Raw genomic sequence first — 6,519 nt, 5'->3', positions numbered from 1 at the left:
CAATATCAGCTCTTTCTCTAGAGGTGGAGAGTCAGCTTCCTCATGAGTCCCTTGGGATTGTCTTGGATCATTGTATTGCTGAGAAGAGCTAAGTCCTTCCCAGTTCTTCATCCAACAATATGGCTGTCTCTATGCACAAAGTTCTCCTGGTTCTGCTCACTTCACATACATCAGTTCATACAAGTCTTTGCAGGCCTTTCTGAAATCCTCCTGCTGGTCATTTCTTGGAGCACCAGAATGTTCCATCACCATCATGTACCACAGCCATTCCCCAATGATGGGCACTCCTCTGATTTCCAGTTCTCAGCCACCACACCAAGAGCTGCTAGAAATACCTTTGTACAAATGGGTCTTCTTCTCTTTGGGGATGTCCTTGGGATATGTCAGAGGGTCTTGAGGTAGAGAGTGTAGGGGTGAAAAAAGATGAGGGTTCCTATCCTGCCGCTTCCACCTGGGTGACCTTGGGCCAGTCCCTTCTCTTCCTCCCTGTCAAGGTTTCTACTTGTGACTGACCTCTCCAGTCACCCTCTGCATCCACACCCCTCACTTTATAGATGGGAAGTGACTTGACCAAGATCACACAGTCAGGAAGTAAGAAAGCCAAGGAAGCCAATACCTGTGCTCTTCTCCCCCAGCAGGCTGGACCCTCCTCATCAGAAGTTCTGCTCCCAGCCTCTCCACTATTTCTACTCCCATGGGTCTCTTTGACTGAGCCTCTGATGACTAAGAGCCAAACGGATTCATGGAATTCCCATGTTTCAGCTCACCAGGCCTAGGTTACTACTGACCTTTTGGGCTCAGGTCTTCCAATTAGACTTGCCCATTTAGCCTCGTTACACCATACTCCTTTTTTGTATTCTCCAGTCTAGTCAAACTGGCCTGACTTCATCTAGCCCATTTCCCGGCCCATTTGTGCCGACTGACCCTCAGAACTGGAATGCCTTCCTGTCTCACTTTCACCCATCAGAATCCCTGTCCTCCTTTAATACCCCACCCCCGAAGGAGGCCTTCCCTACTTCTTGCTGCTGCAATGCCCTCCTGGACCCGAATCATCTCGTCCCTCGTTTATATAGACATGTGTGCACTTGTGTCTATGTCTTTGTGTCCCTGTTTTCTCCCCCAAGCTCAGTGAGACTGCCGTCTCCCTGATATCCTCAACACCACACGAGGCACACAGCAGGTGCTTAATGAGTGTTTGGCAATGACTGCCTGAGTCAGGGAGAATCACAGACCTAGAGCTGGACGAAGCTCATCCAGTCCTTTCATTTTACAGTTGGGAAAACCGAGGCCCAGTGAGACAAAGGGACTTCCTCAAAGTCAAATAGTCAGTTGGTGCCAGAGTCAGGATTAGAACTTGGGCCTCCAGGCTTGCTAGATGAACCCTCAGCTGGGAAGGGGAATGACTTCCATCAGCTGCTTCACTGTGTGATTGGGCAGAAGTCCGGGCTGGGATGCCAATGGAACGACAGGATTAAAATTGCAGCAAGAAGTGCCCCGCCTGGTCGGATGAAGGAGGAGGGGAGAAGGATGGGGGGAGGGGAGGGGAGGAGGGGGAGAGAAAAGAAGATAGAGACAGAGGCTGTGAGGGAAAGGCAATGGGGGACAGAGACACAGAAGAGAGAAAGATGGGGAAAGAGGAGGGGAGGGGGAGAGGAGAGAGACAGAGGACCCCCTGACCTCCCCAGGAGATCCAGACCTTCCTTCCATTCCTCCCCCACTGAAGGTCGATCCTTAGCACACAGTCCTCCCTTTGGAGCCTCAGACGTGCTGTAGACCCACAAACATCACTGGAAGCTCCTAACAACAACAAAACCAAATGAAGACACTAGATGGAGCTGAGATCCGAGACATCCCCGGGCACAGCACTCCTTTTGTGTTGGAGGCCAAGGGTGGTGAAGTAACAAAGTATCAGGGGAGCTGGCAGAGAGGATTTGAACCCAGGGCCTTGGGCCCCAAAGCCTCCAAGCCTCCGGCTGCCCTTCCAGAAGGACTCTGGAGTCCCCCCTCCCCACCTTTCTTCCTTGAATTTTTTGGCTATTCTGATGTTTTCGTCCCTCACTCATCAATTATCTCATTCTGTCCAAAGCAAGGGGACTTGAGCAGTGCTTTCTTTTTTTTTCTTTTTTCTTTTGGATGGGAAGCGAGGGTTAAGTGACTTACCCAGGGTCACACAGCTAGTAAGTGTCAAGTGTCTGAGGCTGGATTTGAACTCAGATCCTCCTGACTCCAGGGCCGGTGCTTTATCCACTATGCCACCTAGCCACCCCATTAAGCAGTGAAAGCACTAAGGGATGTGTTAGTAAACATTTAACACCTGGCTCTCCAAAAATAGATAAATAATATACACATACATATGTGTGCATATACATACATAAACACATATATTTTGGTTGTTATTCAGTCATTTTTCAGTCATGCCTGACTCTCCATAACCCCTTTGGGGTTTTCTTGGCAGAGATTTGGAGGGGTTGGCCATTTCCTTCTCCAGCTTGTTTTACAGATGAGGAAACTGAGGCAAACAGGGTTCAGTGACTTGTCCAGGGTCACACTAGCTAGCAAGTGTCTGAGACTGGATTTGAACCCAGGAAAATGCATCTTCCTGACTCCAGGCCCAGTGCTTTGTGCACTATGATGCCCCCTAGCCATAGTTGAATAAGAATTCACATTTTCTCCATTACTTTCTTAAGTCTAGACAATGAAGAAAACAGTAAATCAAGCCCTGATTTGTGGTTCAGTTATTTCCACTGTGCACATGGTCTCCCTGAAAATGTACTGATTGCTCTCAGAAACCTTGCACACTGGTTATAGATCCCCCTTCCAGCCTGCGCCCTCACCCTGACCACAGTCAGGCAGCAAATAAACGTTGCATAACCCCTACTATGTGTCAGGCACTGTGTGAAGCTCTGGAGGTAGGAAAGGAGCAGCAGGCGGTCTGAGAGGACCACCAAACAACTCCAGGCAAACAAGCTACACACAGGACTAGAGACAGATGGTGCAGAGTTGAAATCACCAGCCATGGTGCCACATTGGATCTGGAGGGTGAGAGTGATTGGGGGGGGCATGGGAGCCAGGAAGGGGTGCTCTCTACAAAAATGGGGAAGGAGAAAGGTGAGGGGGTGCAGGGGAAAAGAGGAGCTCTCGTGAACATGCTGAGTCTCCGATGTCCACTGGACCCCCAGCAGATGTCTGAGAGGCGTCGGAGAGAGAGGAGGTCAGCAGAGAGATTGCCTGTCCTCTTTCTGTCTGTCTGTGTCTCTCCCTGGGTGACTCTGTCTCTGTCTCCGTTTCTCTGTCTCTGTGTCTCTCTCTGTCTCTCTGTTTCTGTGTGTCTCTTTCTCTCAGTCTCCATATTCCCCCATGGCTACTATGCAGTGAGTTGGGTAGGGAAAGGCCACTTTCCCCTTCCCTTAGGCCCTAAGAAATGGGTTTGGGGTTTGGTCTTGCTTTGTTCATCCCTTTTCGGGGCCAGGTGCCCAAGTCGGAGCCCACACCTGCCGACGATCCTGAGAGGTCAGTGTGATCGGCACCCTTATTCCCATTTTTCCCACAAGGAAGATGAGGCCCAGAGAGTAAGAGACTTACCCAAGGCCACACAGCTAGGAAGTGGGAGAGCCAGGATCCTGCCAGGGAGCTCAGCTTGGGCAGGTAGGTGAGAGCCCCAGAGAGGCACCATTGGAGGAACAGGCTGACTGCCTCTAGGGGGTTCCTCCCCAGCAGGCTGCCTCCCCGGGGGTCTGGCTCAGGCTGCCGCATCCATGGTCTGGCTCAGGGTGCCCCTGCCAATGAGAATCGCAGCCCTGGCATCGGGGATGCAATTCTGCCTTGCGCACTGCTCACCCTGCGACTCGGTGAAGGGAAGTTCTGAGTGTTTCTAGATGTCTGGGACTCGACCTCACAACTCTGGCCTCCTCCCTCCCAGCTGGGAAATCCCAGCAGGGGAGGGAATTGGCAGCGGGCACGAGGCCTAGGGCACAGGAGGGCTTAGGGAGGCTTTGGAGTGAGGGACTAGGAAAGGGTTAGACAAGGGTCACCAGGGGCTGGGCTTTGGGGCATCCCGGGGGCATGGAGAGAGCTGAAGGAAGGCCTGGCACCCTGGGTGCCCCTGGGGGGTCCATGGACACGAGGGGGGATGGGACTTACACATCAGGGATCATGAGGTTCTGGTGCGACCCCTGGTGGGCATTGCATGGTGCTGGCAGTCGGCCCAAGAGCCACTGCCCTGTATTCTGAAGGAAAAGTCAGGAAGGGGAGTGAGCATCAACAGCAGCTGCTGACCATGGCCCAGCGCCCAGTGCCCAGCGCTCAGCCTGACACCTAACAATGCCCACTCTCACTAGCTTTCCCAACTTCATCTCAGCCCTGCTTACATTCTTGCCCCAGAGAAAGGCTGCCTTGTGTCCGCATCCAGGACCCACCAAATGCTGACTCAGCACAGCCCTGGGGGCGCCAGGCATCACTCAGGGGGGCAGGAACCCAGGGCTTTGCCCATGAGCTGACACTTCTGTTGGCCAGGGCAGCCGCTTACCGGGGGGCAAACATTCCCCCAAATCACAGCCCACTCCCCAGGCTTCAGGGATAGGGAGCATCTGCTGCCCTGCAGGGAGGTGCTGACAGGGGGTTTCTGGAGTCCCCCGGCATTCCCCAGGGGGTCTCTAAAAAAGGTGGAAGGGGGAGCAGCAGCCTGGGGGTCCGGACCTCTTCTGTCTTCTTCTCCTTCTTTTCTGATCACTAAAGCCTCAATGCTCCATCCCTGGGGATGTCCAAAGTGGGCCCTGGGCCTCTCACTGGCCGGGGTGGGAGCCAGCAACCTGGTGCAGGAAAAGCTTTGTGCTCCAGGAGTGGCCTGTCCAGGACTCGCTTGGCCATGCCTGGGCCAGCAGGAGGCACCTGTGGTGCAGTGGAGGCCCATGGTCTGACCTCTGCCAGGACCTGTTAGCCCCTTTGGGTCCATGGCTGGGCATTTCCTCTCTCTGGGTCTCAGTTTTCCTATTCTGTAAAATGAGCCGCTTCCTGCTCTGAGCTCCAGGGATTCCCAGCCCAGGGGATCCCCAGTCAGCCATCGCCACAGGTGGGAAGTACCCACATCTGCGGCTTGCCCCCCTAGAGTGCCCCTCCTGCCCAGGCACTGCCTGCCCCGGGGTGGGGTTTCCCCTGAGCTGTTGACTCAAAGTCCTGCCCTCAGCTGCTCCTCCAGGTCTGAGGCTGCAGGTGCACTGGGGGAAGAGAAGCTTGTCCGCCATCCGGAGAGGTACACTGACCCCGGGCACCCAGGAGTTGCCTTTCCTGGCCGCTGCCAATCTAACATCATGCCCTGGAGGGGCACTTTTCTGCCATGGCTGGCTCTCAGAGGGTGAGGACCCTGAAGGACCAATGGCATTCAGGGCACAGCTGGAGCCCAGGATGCCCAGGAAAGGTTCCGGAGGCTTTGGAGGGAGGGAGATGCTACCAGGGAATGTGGGGCTGGGAGGGGCAGCAGCTGCCTGCTGTGTGGCCCTAGCAGAGGCTTGGTTGGGCTGTTCTTTCCTGGACTGAGGCGCACAAGGAGCTGGAGACAGAATGCACCTGGTTTGGACCCTGTGAGTTTCAGGTCAGAAGAACCATCCGAGCTCTCCCAACGTTGGCTTTGCAGGAGGTGGAGATGCAAGGGACGGCACCGCCAATCCTCTGCCAAAGCTCCGTGTGTCCTTGGAGATGTCTGGTTGGACACTGGCTATGGTACAGAAAGAACATGGTGCCGTGTGGGCTCCCAACCCCATAAGCTGTGTGATCAGGGGTGGCTTCATCTACCAAATGGGGATGAAGATGAAGAAGGAGGGGGAGGAAAGAAGAGGAGGAGCTCTGGAGACAGGACAGGAAGGAGAGGGGAGGAGAAGAGTTAGGGTCCATTGAAGATAAATAGCTACCCATGGATATGGATAAGTTAGCAGGGACGAACAGCTGGGGGAATCAGGGAGGGCTTCCTGGAAGAGGCAGCACCTGAGACAAGCCCTGAAGGAAAGAGAGGGAAGAAATGAGCTCATCCCAGGCTTTGGGCACAGCTCGGGTAAATGCAGAGAGGTGGAGAAGGGAAGCTCTACACCTCTCTGAACCCAGGGGAATAGCACATAGGTCAAGTGGCTGAAATATTGAGGGCACGAGGTGGGGGTGAAGGGGCCTGATCCTGGAAAGGGGAGCTGCAGCCAATGGACAAAGGGCCTTAAATGCCCAGGGAAGACCTTTGACTTATCCAGGAGGCAAAAGGGAGCCCCTGAATGTCCCTGAGCAGGAGAGGGGACGTGGTCAGAGCTGAGTGGAGGATTGAAAGGAGGGACTTGAGGCAGGAACCCAAGAGAAGGTGGCACTGGCCTCCAGGAGGTGGTTGAGAAATTGATGGAGGGGGCCTCTATCTTCTTCCTCGGGGTGGGGGTTTGGGGGGCTTCCCCACTGCAGAATCACATTTTACAACCAAGCAGGCCTCTCCTTTAGGTGTTTGCTTCAGGAGGCTGCGCCCCTGGGAGTGGCCCCAGTCTGTGGGGCACC

Source organism: Dromiciops gliroides, chromosome 3, assembly GCF_019393635.1.
Source record: "Dromiciops gliroides isolate mDroGli1 chromosome 3, mDroGli1.pri, whole genome shotgun sequence".
NCBI lineage: Eukaryota > Metazoa > Chordata > Mammalia > Microbiotheria > Microbiotheriidae > Dromiciops > Dromiciops gliroides.
The sequence above is the reverse complement of the archived record's forward strand: the minus strand, read 5'-3'. Positions refer to the sequence as shown.